A 19,977-nucleotide genomic window follows, 5' to 3' on the forward strand; every position below is an offset into this window, starting at 1 on the left:
TGTGTGTGTGTGTGTGCGCGCGCGCGCCTGCGCCGGCACAGAAGGATCTGGCAACTTGGCGGGGGAAGGAAGGAGCCCGCGCTTCTCGGAACCCACGGAGGGCCCGGCTTGGCCCGCGTGGTTTAACTTGGGCGCCCGGGTGTGGGTGCTCGCGACACCCCGCCCCCCGCCGCCTCCCTCCGCCCGGCTCCCCCCACCGCCTTTCCGCCTCCCTCTCTCCCTCCCTCGCTCTGGCCCGGGGAAGAAGATGAAAGCGAAGCCGCCGCGGCTGTGCTCGGCACCGCATTGATAGATGCTCTGACCGAGGGGGATGAGGCGGGAATCGGGGGGACCGAGGGGAGAAGGGGGGCTGGGGGGGAACAGGGCCGACGTTGCTCAACTAATAAAGAGAGGACGGAAGCAAGCACTGGGAAGAGAGTCGCGGCTTGGCAGGGAATTTTTAATGTCAAGGGACCGGGAGCACAGGCTAGCATAAATAAAACCTGCGGCCTCTCGGGGAGGGGGCCACAGTGGGGAGAGAGGGGGAAGAACCCCAAAACTGCTGTCAGATTTCTCTTGGGAAATGAGCGAAATTGGTTTCTTTCATGACATTCTCGCCCAGGGGCGGGCAGGGTGCCTCACCTAGTCTGCTGGATTTTCAGATCTGTGCGCCCCCCCCAGAAGTGGGGTCACTTTATACGAGGGGGGGCAAGAACCACCCTCCAGCCCCCAAGGGAGGGAGAGAGAAGGCAAAAGGGCCCCGGGGAGCCAGCCAGAACAGGGAGGCACCTCCGACTGTGCTCTCAAAGGGATCCTTGAGGATGCAAATCCCAATCAGACCTCAAAAATTCCGCAGCCTCCACCGGCGCTTTGATGCGTTTTGTACAAGGACAGGACTTTTAAGGAGATGCTTTGTGAAAGTTACAGTACACTACGCGGGCGAGGTTGAAGTTAGAATACACACTGCATTTTGTTCCTTGGCTCTCAAGCCCCCTCAGTTAAAAATCCAGGCAAAATTATTATCCCCAACACAGCAGCCATCTGTAAAGCCACCGGACAGTAAACAAGGCGCACAAAGAAATGGGTCTCCATCTCCATCTCCCTTAAATTAAAAATAAGGAAAACACTACCAACCAGTTGCAGTCTATTCTGTAGGTAGTCCTACAAAGATCCCTCTTTTCTTGGGGAAACTGCCCCACGGCTGGACGTTGTAGAAGCAAAGATCTTAATCTTCAGTGAGCACTTGAAACTTTGCCTACTGAGAAACGCTTCCTGCAGATGGGCACTTACTAGGCAGAGATGTTTAAAACCGTCTTGGAAGGGATTCACTTGGCCACCAGGGCATGGCCAGTAGAGTGATGTAAATTCTAACTGAGGAACTGGAGTAAAAATGAAGGGGAGAGTGGTCAAGTGATGGGACAGGCGAAGAGCAAACCATTAAATTTCCCTTCGTTGGCGGACAGTGCTGTGCGCCTTAGAGAAGGGAAACAATGAATATCGTGCTAGGCTGTGCAAGGCAACCATACTAAAACGTGTGGAAAGAACCCCATTTTTGCTTATTTTTGGTTGGTGGCACCCTTAAAGCTGTCATTCAGTATGAATGGTTATCCTGGATGGGACCGCGTCAGACATTTATACCCTTGGTTCTAAAGGAAATTTGGGAAAACAGAGTCAAAGGTCCTCCCCGACACGCACCAATTTGACCAATAGGAAAAGAATTAGAAAATGCAGTTTCACCAAAGCACCCAAAATAGACGTTCCTTTTCATCCAACTATCCACAGAATGGCCAGAGGATATTTTCTGAAAGCCTGAGAGAGATTAAGTGACGTCTCTTACATCCCCCCCTTGTTTAAGTGTTGCAACTAATTCGAATCCCATTTTCTCCTTCATGTTAATTATCTGGACTCCCCGAGTCCTTTGGAGCACAGCTCCAGGTGTCCTGGAGATTAGGAGCTCAAGAAGATGGGAAATTTTGGAACAATAACTAGTGGGAACTGTTTGCTGGAAGGGCCGACGGTAGGTGGCTGCGCGCGGTGCTTTGCTCTAACCCTCTCCTCTGGAAACATTGTTTCAACGAAATCCCCCCGCGCTTTGCTCTTATTTGCGTGGCTGTCTGTTTCCTCCGCGCGTGGCGCGCGGCGTGAGTGACAGTCCTGAATATTGTTGCAAACCGTCCACTGCACTTAACCGGGGCTTTACCCGAAAACGTTTGCCCAAGTCGTTTCTAGCTGTGTCTGGAAAAACATGGGGAGAAAAAAAAAAAAAAGAAAAAGGTTTTGCCAGGGATGGAAGGTGACCCTGCCACGTGAAGCTTGTCCTTCCCTCGGGGTTGGGGGGGCGAGAGGGGCGAAGACTCCCGCTTCCCTCCCCACCCTCCGGTGCCATCCAAGTCCCGGGCAAAGTCCCCTCCGTAGCCAGAAGGTCTCTGCTGGCACGTGTGGGGGCCGCTGCGGCCACTCGCAGCCGCCTCTCGGTGCCCACCTGTCGGGGGCGCGGGCGCAACCGCGCTCCCGCCGCCCCCGGCCCGCGGATGTCGGGGCAGGTTGTGCGTGTGGAGCCGGGCGAGCGGCTGGAGGTTGGCGGGGGCAGGTCCCCTCCTGCAGGATGTGGGTTTCAGGGGGCGTTTGGATGTGATTGAATTCCGACAGTGAAACAATTGCTCGGGGGCTGGCTGGCGGTCGGTTCCCCCCACTCGGTAGCTTTGGGGGGCCGGGGCGGAGTTGGGGAACGAGCAGAGCTTCGTTGGGGACCAGCTCTGATTTCTGCGCCGACGGCCGCGCTGCGCGTGGGGGGCGCCCGGCCCGCGCCGGAATCCGAAGAGGTCGGGGGTGGGGGTTTGAGGGGGAAGGAGGCCAGCCCCCCGCGGACGCCGAGGATGACCCGCACCCCGCCGGGAGCCCCTCCCCCGGGCCCCGCCGCTGCCAAGTGGGTCGGCTGCAGACACCCGAGCGAGTCCTTAATTACAGGGAGTGGAGGGAAGCGCGGGGCCCCTCCGCCCCCTCGTCCTCACCCCCACCCCGACTCCGGGGCTTCCCCTCTGTGTGGCCTGGACTCTCTCCCGGTTACGACTCTGGTGGGGGGTCCCAAAGGAAGGAGGTGGCGGGGCCCGCAGGAGGGAGCGAGGTCCGGGACCGACGCGCCCAGGCGGGCGGGCGGCGGCCGCGGGGGCTCAGCCCGGGGACGGTGCGAGGCGAGTGGCCGTTGGCGCCCCCGGGTCCCCTCGCCTCTCCCGGCCTCCCCCGAAGGCAGACCAGCCCCGACCCCCGCGCCCTCTCCCATGGGCTAACTGGGCACTCGTGGCCCCGTGAGCGTTTGGTCTCCGAGCCGGCCGCGTCCGACGCCGGCTTCCGAGGGGCCCCCGCGCTGCGCCCCGCCGCCACCCCGGTCACCCCGGCACCGCGTCCAGTCCCATCCGCCGCCCGCGTCGTGGCCTTGGCCCGTGGGCTGGCGACCGCCCGCGGAGACGCCGGGGACGCGGGATGCCACGGACCCCCGGACCTCCCTGCAAGGGACGCCCGCCCAGGGGCCGGGGGTGCGGGGACACACGTCTGGGGCCGCCGGACGGCCAGATCGGGAGGGCAGGACGTGCACGTCGCGTCCCCCCGCCCCCTCCGTGCGCCCCAACTTCTCCCGGGGCGCCTGAACTCGGCGTGGGGGCGGCCCGCCCCGCCCCCGCCGCCCCCGCGCCCCCCACCCGGCCCCCGGCCCGCGCGCGCGCCTCGCCTTATATCCGCGGAGGGCGGCGCCTGCGCAGGGCCCGGCGCGGCGGCGCGGCCTTTGAAGTCCCGGCGGCTGCCGCTTTCATCCTTTCTTTTTTCCCTCGCAGGCCCCTTTGTGTGACTAAATTTGGCAAGAATATGGATCCGAGCCAGGCTTTCCACGTGTGCTCCCAGCTCCCAGCTGAGAAGGCCAAGGGTTCTCTTCCGGGTAAGGAGACAGGGAGAAAGATCAAAGAGTTTGGGGAGCTGGATCTGAAATGCGAATTGAAAATAAAAATCAAGCCTGGACACATTCCAGTTTGTAAAGCAAAACCAACCCTCAGCAGAGGCCGGGATTCTGTCTCTCTCTGTTCCCTTCCCTCCTCTCTCTCTCGCCCTTCTCTCCCCAAGCCGTTCTGGAGCTCAGGGAACAGACTCCAGAGGACAGAGGGAAACACTTAGTTCCTCCAGATTTTGTTTTGCAGTAATTTTATTAGGGAAAATATCTTGTTCATAATTACCGTTATGCGAAGTCGAATTTCTGCAGCCATAAATACTGTCCTATTTCAGTACGCTTCACACTCTCCGGGCGCATTTGGGAAGAGACGGCTGGCAGCAGGGGTTGTGTTTGCCTTTTCTTCCGCAGAACGTGAATTCTGCAGTGCCAGGGCCGGTGTCGGTTTTAGGAAAGCGCTGGCCATCAACCAGCAGATTCTAGAATCTGAAATTAGCTTATTGCTACACCTGGGTATCCACCTTTAGATAGTCAGGAGGTTTGTCTTCGTGATTTAAAACAGCAACAACAAAAAAGCTTCTTGAGTAAGCATCTAGACCAGCCGTTTCCTCCTGTCTGGGAAGAAAGTTACCACTTTGAGATGGTGCTAGCAACTCACAAATCTTGGGTTGGTCCTCTGCTCTACCTCGCCCAGCCCTGGGTTTGGGGGCCTCAGACCACCCTTGAACCTCTTCCGCCCACACTCAGTTTTCAGGGCAAAATGCTCTAATAACAGCCTCCTCCGTGGCAACCCTATTGCAGAATTCAGTGAGATGATGCATGTGACAGTTAGTGCAAATGTCAGGCGCTGTCAGCCCAGGAGGCGGAGAAGGTTCTGGGAGACCCGTGAGGTGCAGGAGAAACCCCAGCGAACAGGCTTGTGAACACTCGGGACCTTTACGAGGGGAGCAAATGGGCTGGTGCCACACATCCCGGCGGGGACCCTCTCTGTGATCCGCAGCGACTGAGTGACAAAGACACCTTTATATTTGTTCCTCCTGCAGTCTCAGGGGGAAGAATGTGGGGGGGGGCGGGGAGGGGGGAAGGGCATGTGCTTTAACCCTCGCATTAGGATGGACAAATCACTGGACGTGGATGAGGAAAAATGACATCGAGAACAGAACTGCAGGGGAGGCCTGGGGCCCTGCACCCAGGAACTCCAAGGGCACAAGGAAAAGTGCTCACAGCAAGGGCAGCAATGAGGAGCCCCCCACGCACCCCTCTTACACCCCCCACGTGACTAGAGCTGTGTTCGGGGGTGGGGGTGGGGTTCTGGGACTGTAAATCCAGCAGAATCAAGCTGCAGGGCCAGATGTGCTTCCCGGTCTCACTGAGGCTCCCCGGCTCAGTGAGGGCGAGTGCTGGCGTGGCCGGCCACGTGGACAGCGCGGGGGCCCTTCGCCAAGCGTGTCAGACGCCGTCCCTTCTCCCGGAGTTAACCCTGAGGCAGCCAACGCCAGCTCTCCTCCATTCGCCACGGCCGAAGGCTGCCCAGGTCCAGACTCCCTGTGGGGCCAGGACTGGCCGGCAGTGGCGCCCGGACCTGTGAGCGGGAGGGCGGAGGGAGCACTGCAGAGGACCGTCCGCTTTGAGTGTCCTCCCCAAATGCTGCTGCTCGCCAAGGGCGCCTTCTGACGCATCTGCCTCGCCTTGCGCTTTGCCGACGGGGCCATTTTGGAATTTTCTTCTTGGCCTCAGGACGAACACGGACCAAGGTACGGAGGGCTCTTGTCTTGTTGGGGGGAGCACTGGAGGAGGTGCTGAGCACTCCAGGGAAGGTCTGGGTCTGCTCTCTGCAGGGCAAGGCCTGGCTGGCGGGTTTTCTCATTTTCGTGGATCTGTTTCCTGAGCAGAGGGGCTGAAGGGGCCCCGCCGGGCAGACTCTGTCATTCTTCTGTTTCTGAGGCTCGAGAAGCCGGGCCGGGGCCCTGTCAGCTTTGGGCCGGGGCCTAAACCCCGGTTTGAGGCCAGAAGCCAAAGCCACAACCTTCTTGCCTAGAGGCAAGAGCAGAACCAACAGAGCCATGTGGAGATTAATGCAGAACAAGGTCATTAGTCCCATTGTTTATCCAGTTACTCCGCAGCCCAGATTTGTATAAATTTCAGCTCCAGTGCTTGCAGGGGCCTTTGATGTGTGCGATCAGGGCTCAGGGACAGGCCTGACGGATCGGAGTCACCTACGCCCCCAGACATATCTGCGCAGGTCCAGCCGAGGAAAGACCCAGCCCTTTTCCAGAATGTTCCATCAAAGCAGAGAAAGCAGCCTGGGGGGCAGGCCTGGGCTTCCTTTTATCCTGACATGACTTTGGGGGGTCCTGGCGATTGATTTGAGTTTGTTTTCATTTGAAACCTGGTGATTCGATCCTTACCTTTCACTTGGCCTAGGAAACATTTGAGCTGAAGGATGCTTTCCCTCCTGAAGTGCTTCTTTCCACAGACACGCTCACGAGTGCCATTATCCACGTGTCCAAGAAACTGCTTCTAGTTCCTTCCTTAGCTCCATTCGGATCAGCGTTTAACTCAGAATTGGCCACTACAAGACTCATGCAGCAAGAAGAGAGAGCCAATGCAAATAATTTAGGCCACACAATTGTCAGCTGGCTCAACTAAACACTTTTGGCAAAAGTAAAGCACTTTCCCCCCTGATCTGAATGGGACTTGAAGGTCCCCGGGGCCATGAGCAGTCACAGCTCTCCAGCCTGCTTCCCCTTGGCTAAACTGGCAGAAGGCGGGGGACTGACGTGCACGAGCGATTCCCCAAACTAGTGAATTTTGACTGCCAGTTAGGATCATTCTAGACCCCCAGATAGATCTTGGGGCTTGAGGTATCCAGACACTTGATCTCTGCCATGCAGATTCCCTGGGTGAGGTCTAGGTTATTTTTCTTTGTATTACAGGAACAGCAACTCTCCGGTGGCTGAGTCAGAGACAGACTGGAAGGGGCTCGGGCCTCGGCGCAGCCTCCTCACGGGCCTCTGGCCTCCACCGTTCTGGGTCCCACGAACGCCGCATCAGGCCCTGCGTCACGGAGCAGCCCGCGGTGGCCTTGAACGCTTCCTAGTCTGGCTCCGAGTCCCTGTGTGCACAGCTTCCTGCTCAGCCCGCTGGCCCCGCTCGCCACGGCTCATAGGTCCCTCGGCAGATACAGCTCGTGCAGGCACTCGAGCACACGTGCACACACATGCACACCTGTCACTGACTCTCCTTGCATACACACACACACACACATATGCATACACTGTCACTGACTGCCTCTTCTTACACTCACACACGCACACACACACACCATCACTGACTGCCTCCTCTTACACATACACTCTGTCACTGACTGCCTCTTACACATGCACACACACTCGGTCACTACCTCTTCTTACACACACAATCACTGGCTGCCTCTTACACACGCATGCACACACACTGCCACTGACTGCCTTTTCTTAAACACACATGCACACAACTGTCACTGACTGCCTCTTCTTACACACTGTCACTGACTCCCCTTGCATACACACACACCACACACTTACATACATACACTCACATACTTGTCACGGCCTCTCCTTGAACACATGTGCACATGCATATTTACATACATACCCCCACATACTTATCATTGCCTCTCCCTGTGTACACACGCATACATACACAAGCACACTTGTCACTGCCTCTTCTATACACACGCGCACATGCGCATGCACGCGCGAGCATCCCCCCTCACACACACACACACACACACACACACACACACACACACACACACACGCACTTGCCTCTGCGCTCCTTGCCCAGAGCCCCAGGCGATAGTTGTTCCAGGGCCTGCTCCTTCCCGTCACGCTTTCCCCAGGTGGCAACTCTTTCTCAGACCTGTTATCGGGGCACTCTCCATCCCTTTCAAGCCTCCCCGTCTTTCCTGTCATGCTTGGCGTGTGTCCTAGACTTCCTCCCGTGTCCCTTCCCTCCCTCTCCGCCAGGGATGTCTCTCTCACGAGCGCAGGAATCCGGCTTAGTTTTACCCCCTCAGCTTCTGACAGCGCGTGGTGCGCGGAAATTCTCCCCGTGGTGTGCTGAATCAGTACCACCCCACCTCCGAACCCCTGCCCCCCATTTCCTCACCCTTAATGCGCCGGGGCTGGGGGGGGGGAGGGATTGCCCGGGTGTGTGTGGAGAGCACGCATGAGAGATGCCGAAGCACCTGCACGCAGCACACACTCAGTGCCACTCGAGTCAGAGAGGCTCTAGGAGCCAGAAAGAAGTGAAATTAATTCTAATCGTGCCTTTCCGTTTACTCCACCGTTTCAACAGGCAGGGCTATGAAAACGGATGAAGGCAAGACGGTCCAAGCTCGACTTGGGGCTCAGTTGTGCGGTGGCTGGGGTTTCCTTCCAGCAGGCTGAGTCCAGAACCAGCTGCCACGCAAGCTGCGGTGTCTAAATGAAAGTCATACATTTGAATTAAAAGAAATGCATTTGAATTAAAAGAAATAGATTTGCTTATCAGTGGATGGGCATGGAGAATATCATGCGGAGTGAAATGAGTCAGAAGGAGCAGGGCAGACATAGAATGACTGGACTCATTCGTGGGATACAAGAGAACATAGTATGAGACCAATACCCAAGGTCAGTAGAAACAAGGGCCAGGAGGAGGGGTCCACGGCTGGAAGCTGCCTCCTGAGCTGGGGAGAAGGCAGCTGGGATAGAGAAGGGGCCACCGTGACAAAGAGAGAGGGAAATGATCACTCTGGATAAGAACCGTGCTGAAAACAGGTAAAGGAACGAACATGAAAACCTCTCAGTATCTGTGCCCCAGAAGCGGGTGGGAGAGAGACAGAGACAGAGACCGAGAGAAGGAAAGTGCCTGCCATAGAGACAAGGAAGGGGGCTGATGGGGGGAGGGAAACTGGGGACCTTGGTGCTGGGAAGTGCACACTGCCGGAGGGCTGGGTGTGCGACACTGTATGACTGAAACCAGACCACGGTCAGCTTTGCAACTCTGTATCTCACGTGACTCAATTTAAAAAAAAAAACAGTGGCACTTTCGAGGCTCACGCTAACCCTGTCTGAGCAGCTGGGGGCCTCTTGGAGTGCGCTGCTACCTCCCAAGTGGGCCCTGAGCAAAAATGCATCACAGAATACCATCACACTATGTTTCCTGCCTTTGTCCAGCTTCATCGGAGGGCGAGGTAAGTGTTGGTGAGTGAGCCACTGCAGCTTCCTTTGCACAAAACGTGGCCTCCATAAACAGTTGTGGTCCAGATACGGGGCTGATTGCTACTTTGAGTATCCCTTGACATTCCAGAATCATAGACTTCCCCCTGAGCATCAGGAAACGTCTAAGCTGATTTCCTGTATCATTTCCTGGAATAACCTTTCTCCCCCATAAACTACTAAGGTCCGACTGGCCTTTTAGGTGTACTGGCTTCTCCGGAGCTCAGCCCCTGTCCCCCCCCCCCACCCCCCGCCCCTGGCCCTGTTTTGGGTCACACGTATGGCCCTGTTGATGGGTCACACATGAGCTGAACTGTCCTGTCCTCTGCCTTTAGCTGTCGACCAAAATTCCTTATGAAGGCAATCTTGGGCTTAATAATTTTGGCAAATAATTTAATAACTGGGCAAATGCTTCCTAGTTGCCAAAAGCATTCTACCGCAGAGAGTAGAAGCCTGAGAGTAATAAAGAGAGCGGTGATTCCCTAACAGAAATGGGCACAGAATCTTCCGGAGAGGAATCTAGACTACCAACGCCGGGACAGAAGTACACAGATGTGTCGTTCTTTAACGTGCCTCTGAAAATGACCCAGGTTTTTCCATCCAGAATGCAGAGTGGAAGATTAAATGTGGGGTGCCACAGTGAAGTGATGGGTGTGGGGAAGAAAGCAGGTACGGCCTGGAGAAACAGTAGAGGGGTGAAGGCCTTCTTTAGCTTTTTGTGGGAGAGGGGGTTGGCCACAACCAGTGGTACTCAGGACTTACTCCTGGCCATGCACACAGCAATCGTTCCTGGCAGGGCTGGGAGAGCCAGATTGGGTGCCAGGCATTGAACCCAGGTTGGCCGGAGCAAGGCAAGCACTCTACCCACCGGACTATTGCACCAGCCCTAGGGCCTTATCTTGCACGTAGCTGACCTGATTCATTTTCCCAGCACCCATTTGGTGCCCTGACCACTGCCAGGAGAAATCCTTTATAGTGACCCTGGTCCAAACCATTTGCCTGTACTGCCACATAATGGTTAGGTTAACAAGGATGCCTAAATTTATGTGCCAGCAGGAAGATGTTTTAAATACATCCATAAGCCTCTGAATGGGGGCTGGAGCGATAGCACAGCGGGTAGAGCATTTGCCTTGTACCCAGCTAACCTGGGTTCAATCCCCAGCATCTCACATGGTCCCCCCCGCCCCCCCAGCACCACCAGGAGTAATTTCTGAGTGCAGAGCCAAGAGTAACCCCTGAGCATCGCCGGGTATGACCAAAAGAAAGAAAGAAAAAAAAAACCCAGACTCTGAATGAGTTGTTTGTAGAAATGGACCCAATAACCTTGAAACTAGGGGATCGTGACCTTCGAATTAGGGGTCTGCCAGATGAGTCTAGCAGTCACCGAGTGGGACGTAGGCTGCCACGAGAAGGGTGTGCCACTGCAGCCCTGAGTCTAATGGCAGGGGACACGGTCTGGGAGACGTGGAGCCGGGCAGGTGAGGGGGTGGGTTTCACGGGCCGAGGGGAGCCCACTGCCACCCGGACCTCACACAGAACCTGAGTCCGTGACTGTGCCTCAGTCTTGTGAACACGTATTAGAGTTACTCTGAGTAGAAGTAGCAGGGCTGGAGCGATAGCACAGCGGTTGGCGGTTGGGTGTTTGCCTTTCACGCGGCCCACCCGAGTTCGATTCCTCCGCCCCTCTCGGAGAGCCCGGCAAGCTACCGAGAGTATCTCGCACGCGCGGCAGAGCCTGGCAAGCTACCTGTGTGTATTGGATATGCCAAAAACAGTAACAATAAGTCTCTCAATGAGAGACATTACTGGTGCCCTCTCGAGCAAATCAATGAGCAACGGGATGACAGTGACAGTGACAGAAGTAGCAGATTATGAAAGAACAGGCATAACCCTGTCTTGTTTTGAAAATAATCCTGCACTGCATATGGCCTTCTGGCACGGGAGCTCTGGCGGGCAGGGCTTTGGTTTTGGTGTTTGTGATTTACAGTCTTATAATACGCTCAGGACTGGAGCAATAGCACAGTGGGTAGGGCGTTTGCCTTGCACGCAGCCGACCCAGTTTGATTTCTCTGTCCCTCTCAGAGAGCCTGGCAAAGCTACTGAGAGTATCCCGCCTGCACGGCAGAGCCTGGCAAGCTCCCCGTGGCATATTCAATATGCCAAAAACAGTAACAATAAGTCTCACAACGGAGACGTTACTGGTGCCCGCTCGAGCAAATGGATGAACAACGGGATGACAGTGCTACAGTGCAGATGTGAGCTGGAGTGATTGCACAGCGGGGAGGGCATTTGCCTTGAACGTGGCCGACCCAGGTTCAATCCTCAGCATCCCATATGGTCCCCCAAACACTGCCAGGCATAACTCCTGAGTGCAGAGCCGGGAGTAACCCCTGAGCATTGCTGGGTATGACCAAAAAATGTAAAAATAAAATAAAATAAAAGCACTGATGTACAATGAACTGATATTATGAAAATAAGATTTTTTAAAATGGATGTAATATGGTGAAAAATATTTCAGACTGACAGGGAATTTGGCATCAGTGACAGAAATATATATCACAAAGGAAGAGAGGAGCCGAGGCTGCCTTGAGTCAGGGACCCGTGGCAGACAGCGCTGGGCAGAGAAGGCCACACAAGCGTCCGGCTCTTTCTAGCAGTGAGAGAGATGGTTTGTCTTTTCATTTTATGGCAAAATCCAAACCGTGAGCTGCATCAGACCAGTTTCCAGTTCAGCAACGTCTGATGCATTCATGGAACCTTGAGACCAGCTTGCCAGTCGGGGTGCGGGACTTTCCCGCCAGCCCAGAAATCCCCCCCGTGGGATGCACTTCCTTTGAAGCATCTACCGAAGCCACATTTTTGGTGCAACGTGATACGCTGTGAGCCCTTCCCTTCCCTGCCCTTCCCCTTCCCTCTGTCTGGGTCCCCACCGGTGGTCTAAGGGCTACTCCTGGCTTGGTGCTCAGGGCTCACTCCCGGCAGGGCTTGGTGGGGGCTGCAGGGCAATGCTAACGGCCAAGCCCAGGCAGGCTGTGTGCCGGGGGGGGGGTGAGGCCCCACGTTCGCTCTCCAACCCGGTTGCTCCTCTTCTTCCACTGCTTTGGGCAGAACCCTGAGACTCTCCCAGATCTAATTTCTTTATGTGGAAGACTTGTAAGGATGAGCTATGCCTTTCCTGGAGTGACTGGTAATCTAGAGGAAGGGCAGAACGGAAGCCAGGCTACCCGGTGGCTGTCAGAACGCAGAGTTGGAACACGCCTGAGCAGCGTGAGGGAGATGCTTACACGCCAACTGCCTTCAGTGTGCTACACGGGCATCCCTGTGGCTCCCGGCCGGACTGTCTGAAGGAGGCCGTGGAGCACCTGGCCGGAAGGGATGGGGCGGCTTCCGGGGCGCTGGGGAGGGAGGGGGAGAGCCAAGAGGACGCATGTGCCCCTCACGGGCCTCCAGGACGTGGCGCCCTCAGGCCCCTGTCTGGCCTCACTACCGGCCATGGTTACGTGCGCCTTGGAGAGGGCCTTTGCACGACGGCACCAGTCGGCTGCAGTGTGGAGAGTCAGAGCGCTCCTGGGCTTCTCTAAGGCACGTGCTCGAACACACACGGGGCAGTCCGAGGCTTTCCTCCTCATTGTGGAAACAGTTGGAGTCCTTGTCTCTCCCCCGCCCCGACAAGAGTCGGTGTGTGTGTGTCGATGTGTGTATCTGTGTCTCTATCTCTGTGTATGTATCTGTATCTGTGTGTATATCTGTATCTGTGTCTCTATCTCTGTGTATGTGTCTGAGTGAGTGTGTGTCTGTATCCGTGTGTGTGTCTGTATCTGTGTCTCTATCTCTGTGTATGTGTCTGAGTGAGTGTGTGTCTGTATCCGTGTGTGTGTCTCTATCTGTGTCTCTATCTCTGTGTATGTATCTGTATCTGTGTGTATATCTGTATCTGTGTCTCTATCTCTGTGTATGTGTCTGAGTGAGTGTGTGTCTGTAGCCGTGTGTGTGTCTGTATCTGTGTCTCTATCTCTGTGTATGTGTCTGAGTGTGTCTGTGATTCTGTATCTGTGTGTGTCTGTATTTCTGTGTGTCTGTCTATAACTCTGTGTCTGTATCTCTGTGTGTCTGTGTGTGTTTGCATCTCTATGTGTGTCTGTGTGTGTAGTTCTGTATCTTTGTGTGTGTCTGTATCTCTGTGTGTGTCGGTATCTGAGTGTGTGTCTTTATGTGTGTTTGTATATGTGTGTGTGTCTGTGTGTGTTTGTATCTATGTGTGTCTGTGTGTGACTATGTGTATATTTCTGTGTCTTTGTGTGTGTGTCTGTGTGTGTCTGTATCTGAGTGTGTGTCTTTATGTGTGTATCTGTGTGTGTCTGTGTGTGACTATGTATATATTTCTGTCTTTGTGTGTGTCTGTGTGTGTCTGTATCTGAGTGTGTCTTTATGTGTGCTTGTATTTGTGTGTGTCTGTGTGTATTTGTATCTATGTGTGTCTTATGTGACTATGTGTATATTTCTGTCTTTGTGTGTGTCTGTGTATGTGTCTATATCTGAGTGTGTCTTTATGTGTGTTTGTATCTATGTGTGTCTGTGTGTCTGTGTGCATGTCTATATCTCTGAGTGTGTGTCTTTATATGTGTCTGTATCTGTGTGTCTGTGTGTCTGTATCTGTGTGTGTCTGTGTGTGTCTCTGTATCTGTGTGTGTGTGTGTGTGTGCCTGTACTCTGTGTGTCTGTGTGTCCTGTTTATCATAGAGATCGCCCTGGACATCCAGGAAAGGAGGATTTCATCAAGTTGCACTGTGGGTTCAAGGCCCACAGGCGAGCGACCTGGTCAGCGGACAGGCCTGCAGTGTCCAGAGGAGCCTGGGAAGGCCCCCAGCCTGGTTCGGGTCACTCAGCTTCTTAGCCCGGTGTCCGACCTCCTGGGACCGCTGTCCTGGCTGAACCACTCGGGAAACGCATGTCACCCGCCCCTTTCTCCACGGCCCCTGCACACGCCTGGTGTGAAATCACTCCATAAACTGTTTCCGCTGGCGAGCTGGAAGAATTTCATAGTTTGACCCCTGAAAATGAAGTGAATTAGGAACCCCCAGGAAGGATGATTTGGTGCCCTGAGTGGAGAATTGGTCCCGGAAAGTGTCACCTGGGTAAGAAACACCTTTGCCTATGGCTGAGCAGGTGAGAAATGAAAGTGAGTGAAAATTAAGAGAATAAAGAAAGTTCATTTCTATGAGGAGGTCAGCTGGGCGGAGAACAATAATACACAATCAGCTATGATGGGGGGGGCACGGTGGGGGGATTTACCAATGACTGAACATCTTCTTTTGTCTCCTCTTCTTTGCTTGTAAAACAAGTCCCCCCCCCAGGAAAAGTTAATGCTTGATAATTAATAATATTTATTATTCCAACAGTAATAACAGCAAAAATGGTGCTTAAATGAGAGGACAAGCTCCCAAGAGTATCCCGCCCGCACGACAGAGCCTGGCAGGCTCCCCATGGCGCATTTAATACGCCCAAAACAGTAACAATAGGTCTCATTCCCCTGACCCTGTAAGAGCCTCCAATCATTGGGAAAGACGAGTAAGGAGAGGCTGCTAAAATCTCAGGGCTGAGTGTAATAGAGATGTTACTGGTGCCCGCTTGAGTAAATGGACGAACAACGGGATGACAGTGATACAGTGATAGAGTGAAATGAGAGAAGATCTCTTCTATCCTGTGATGACTAAAAGTGAAGGAAAGGTTGGAAATCAGACAGATGGCATACAGTCTTGAAACTTGGTTTCCTGTAATGCCCAAGGGGATGCCACCTTTCTGCCCCTCACGTCTGCACGCAGGACTGTCACCTCGGGAGCCCGCACTCGGGACGGAGGAAACACCCCCACGGAGCCGCTATCACAGCCCTACGTTCTCTTTACTGGAAGAGGGAAAGGAGGAGAAGAAGAAGATGGAAAAGTAAACAGAGTTAAAGGAGACGACACTAATTACACTCTGAGTCTAGGCTACGGCTCTTGAGAAATCTGCCCTCGCTTCTAGTCAGTCGTGGGATGGGTGTCGCCCGAGTTCCTCGCTTTCGCTCAGGCTTAGTGAGATGAAAGAGGCATTTACAACCAAATAAAAATCCTACTACAGATGTTACAGCTAATTTATAGGGTTCAAAAGTCAGGCTTTCTCAACTGCATAAGCTGGTGCCGAGTTCACCCCCCCCCCCCGCCCGCAGAGGCCCTGTCCCCCAACCGGGCTCTGCTGTGGCCCCCGTAAGAGCGAGCAAACAAACAAAACTTTGGGACTATGTTCAGAAAAATTTTATTTCAAAGAAAAAGATATAATTCCTCCCTTTTTGGGGAGGTGGGAAAGTTTGGGACACGCCTGGTGGTGTTCAGGGACTGTCCTGATTCTGCTCACGAGTGACCCCTGGCTGGGACCCAGGGACCAGAGGTGGTGCCAGAGGTTTGAACCCAGGCCAAGTGCCTTACTCGGCATGATCCCTCTGGCCTCTCTCTCCTCTGGTAACTTAGTGGACCCGTTGCCCAACTGGGCAGCGATGCAGTGACCCTCCCCTGGCCTCTGGCTGGCATGTGACTTCAGTCTTGGGTTTAAGGACAGTACTGCACCAGCAGCTGAGTTGATCCCTTTTCCCTTTTCTCCTCTGAGCCCCTCCCCCCCCTTGAGACCTCTGGAGTCTCACTTGAAGAGAAGAGGGAGAAGGTGACGTTGGTGTAGATGGGATTCTACCCAGCACAGCCTCCAGCCCATAGAGACCAAGCTGCCAGCACCTCGACTGCATGGGACAGCCCAGAAGGCAGTGTTTGTCCACACACACAAAAAAAACAGGCAGAAAAGGAAACCAATCAGGGAGTATCTAAGGCAAAATACCCCACTGTTGAAGCAAAAGCTATTCTGTAACCTGAATTAACCAATGAGTCGATTCAATTGAGCAGAGCTAATCGATTCTTCTTGTTTGGTGGGGAGGAAAAAGACAGGCCTTCCCACGTGTCCCCAACACTGGCACGGGAGCCGCAGAGGTACACACCTCCCTCTGACCCCTGGCAGGCGATGGGGGGCCAGCCTGTGAGCTGGGGGCTGGCTCGGGGTCTGCTGCATGCAGACCTCGCACCCACCCTGCCTCTGGCCCGGGATCCTGCACGGAGCCCCCCTCTGAGAAACCTCCCCGTCTCTGCGTTGTCACCCCCCCTCACTCCCCACAGCCCTCTCAGCAACCTTCCTGGCCTTCTCAGACTGTCCAGCTGTCCTCTGCCCCCTGTGTCTCTTCTCCATTTCCAAACCTGTCAATTCAACCCCAAATAAGGGCACCCCCTCGACTCCACTCACCATCATCCAAACTGAAGCCGGGAGCCTCTTTCCCAGTGCAGAAGTCTGGGGGACCCCCCATCAACCCATTCCCTCCCCAGGACCCAAGGGTGCTTCCTCCCTGAGTGGGGGGGAGTCTCCCAAGCAGAGCTCAGGGCTTGGGGCCACTTGCAGTGGCGCTCATCAGTCTAGATGGTTCTGTACTCGGACCCAGTGACACTGCAGGGCCACAGATGGGGGTCTAGGGGGACCACGAGGGGTTCGGGGTCAAACTCAGGGCTTCTGCAGACCACACTCAGGCTTCAGCCCCCTGCAGCTGCCTTCCCAGCCCGGCCCAGAGCCACCTGACCCAGAATCCGACCATGGCCCTCGCTGGGTGAAAACTGTTTCACTGTCTCACTATCATCCTGTTGCTCATTGATCTGCTCGAGCGGGCACCAGTAACGTCTCCATTGTGAGACTTGTTGTTACTGTTTTTGGCATATCGAATGTCCACGGGGAGCTTGCCAGGCTCTGCCATGCGGGTGGGATACTCTCGGTAGCTTGCTGGACTCTCCGAGAGGGAGAGAGGAATCGAACCCGGGTCAGCCGCCTGTGTGCAAGGCAAACGCCCTACCCGCTGTGCCATTGCTCCAGTCCCTGGGTGAATACACCCACGAACAAATCCAAGAGGATCAGCAGTGAAACAGGGCAGGGGAAGGATTTTTGTCATTTTTTCCTGTGCACTTTTCTATGACTTGATCTTCTTTTCCAACAGTGAATCTAAGTCCTTTTGCTACCTCCAAAATGGACAAGACGGGGCAGGGAAGATAGTCCGACGATGGGAGCACTGGCTTTACCTGCGGGAGGAGCCCAGGTTCGGGCCTGCGTACCACACGGTCCCCAGTCCCCACCCCAAAGCAAGAGGGTATCTCCGCAGGTGTCAGGCGCCCCCTGCCCCAGCAAATAAACAAAAACGTGCAAGATGAAGTCAAGAAGAAAGTCTGTCCAGTGAGCACCCGTGTTACTTCCAGGCTGAAGCCGCAGCCTCTGTCTGCCTCCCTCTGCCCGTCAGCGTTGGGGCCGCAGGGGACTTTGATCTAAAAATTCTAGTAGATGAAGAATGAATATTTATTGTTTTTGTGAACATTGTTTTGTATAAAATAAATTTGAGGGAGTGGGAAGAAATAAATATTTGGGACAGCAAACACATAAATACCAGCTGTTCATTTACTCCGCTACCTCGATTTACAATGGCAGCGTTTGGGTGGAGAGCTGGAGAGAAAGGAACACCCTTTTGTTCTTGTTTTATTTAGAATTTCTAAGATCTAAAGGAATGTTTTTATTGCAAGTACGTAAGGTAATGAAAAAATAAAGAGGAAAAGAAAAGCCCTTAGGATTGAAACGTTGTTAGAGAAGCTTAACTTCAGGGTGTTAAATAAGCAAAGGATATTCTAGAAGGTTTCTTTTGACTTGTTTGCTGTGAGTTATTTTTTTTCCTTCTTAAATACTGTCCAACTTTGAATTTGTTGCTAAAAGCAAAAGTGTGTATGTGGAGGAGGGGGAAGTTTTGCAAAGGGGGGAATGTCCCTAAGGACCTGGAGCTTCAGGGCAGCCCCAGCGCCCTCCACCCCCCACCCCTGGAAGCGCCGGGTGGGGGCTGGGGTGGGGCTCATCCCCGTGACTCAGACCCCTTATGGCGTAGAGCAGAGGGCTCTGTCCTTCGCCTGCGGAGATCCAGCCGCCGTGACTAAGCACCAGCTTCGGAGTCTTTGGAGCCTAAAACCCCAAGATCACACTCAGAGCTGATGCCACGTTTAACTGGGTCATCTAGAGGCTGGGTGTCACATGGGCGCAGGGCACCGACGCCAGCTCCTAGTGTCCCGGACGCATCCCTGGTCTGCCCCAGACGGTATTTTCCGTGGAGAAAACTCTTCTTTGGGATTGTGCTGGGATTGTGCTGGGGGTTTCAGATACCCTGACCGGTGATAATAATCTCCACAGACATCCAAAAGACATTACCTCCACCCACCCCCGCCCTTGGGGTCCCTCCCGCCCCCGGCCCCTCCGCCCTCTGTTTTATTTGTCTGGCATCATTCTCACAAGCAGGAGGGGGGAGCTGTGACGATGCTTCCAGGACCTGCATGTCACACGGCGGGTGGGCAGTCAGCAGTGCTGGGGCGGCCGGAGCACTGGGAGCCAGGAGGAAGATGACATCAAAGAACCTGAAGACTGAGCGCATTTGAGTTCTGATTCAGCTGACTTTGTTTGGACAGGAGTAAACACGATTACCTTAACAACTGAGCTCCGAGCTTTGAGGGCTTAACACCACGTGGGGTTCCTGGGCTGAGGGCGGGTCTCTGGGCCCAGGGAAGGGCCAGAGCTAGGAGGCCCTGTTTGCTTTTCACTTTCTCCTTAGAAATGCATCTGGTGGCACTTCTTTAGCCAAACGACCTTGTTTATTTTTCTTCTTGAAGACAGTGTCCATCCCCACTGTGAACAGAGGCGGACAGGCAAAGCCCTGCCACCTCCTCTCTGCCTACACTCACTGCCAGCCCGCTGTTCTCTGTACTGACCCGAGACCAGTTTACAAATGCACGGCGACCCAGGTGAGTCTGGGTTCAGTGTCTTGTTGTTTGCTCCTTTAGCACATATTCTTCTCAGTCCCTGGAGAGCAATTCCAGCCTTTTTACCTGCAGCATACTACTCCATTGCCAGGCTTAATTAACCTGTTATGCTGGTGAATATTTATGCACACTTCCTAATCTATTGCTATTGCCGACAATGTGGTAGTCAAATTTATGACCCTGTGGGTGCATTTTTGAAATCATGAGTGGAGTGCCATAGCTAGCATTGGGATGTGTGAGCATAAGTGGAATTTCATCCTTCTTTTCTTTCTTTCCTTCACTTCTTTTTCTTTCTTTCTTTCTTTCTTTCTTTCTTTCTTTCTTTCTTTCTTTCTTTCTTTCTTTCTTTCTTTCTTTCTTTCTTTCTTTCTTTCTTTCTTTCTTTCTTTCTTTCTTTCTTTCTTTCTTTCTTTCTTTCTTTCTTTCTTTCTTTCTTTTTTGTTAATGTGTTTGGGATATGCCTGGAGGTGCTCAGGGGCCACTCCTGGCAACAATTCAGAGATTACATGGTACATAGTCAGTTGTGTGGAAGGCAATTGCCTTACCTCTGAGAAGTCCTTGAAACTTCAGGATTTTTACCTGATGAAAGAAGTTTTCTGTCTTCCTGATTAAAGAAGTTTTTTTTTTTTGTATTTTCTAGTCTGTGAAATGTATGTTTACATTCATTTTCTATGTTTGCCCATTTTTGATTAGGTTGTTATTTATTAATGTGTGTGTTTGTGTGGGGAGGGTTTCTGGGGATCTAATCCATGGCCTCACAAGGTAAGCGCTCTACTGCTTCGTATGATCTCTGGCTCCTGGGTTGTTGTTCTTTTTTTTTTTTTAATTCGTTATAGCTCTTTATGTATTAACAATGTTAGTCTTTCTGGGTAATAAATCACAAACATACTTACCGGTGTGCTTTGCGTATGATTTTAGT

Source organism: Sorex araneus, chromosome 6, assembly GCF_027595985.1.
Source record: "Sorex araneus isolate mSorAra2 chromosome 6, mSorAra2.pri, whole genome shotgun sequence".
Taxonomy (NCBI): domain Eukaryota; kingdom Metazoa; phylum Chordata; class Mammalia; order Eulipotyphla; family Soricidae; genus Sorex; species Sorex araneus.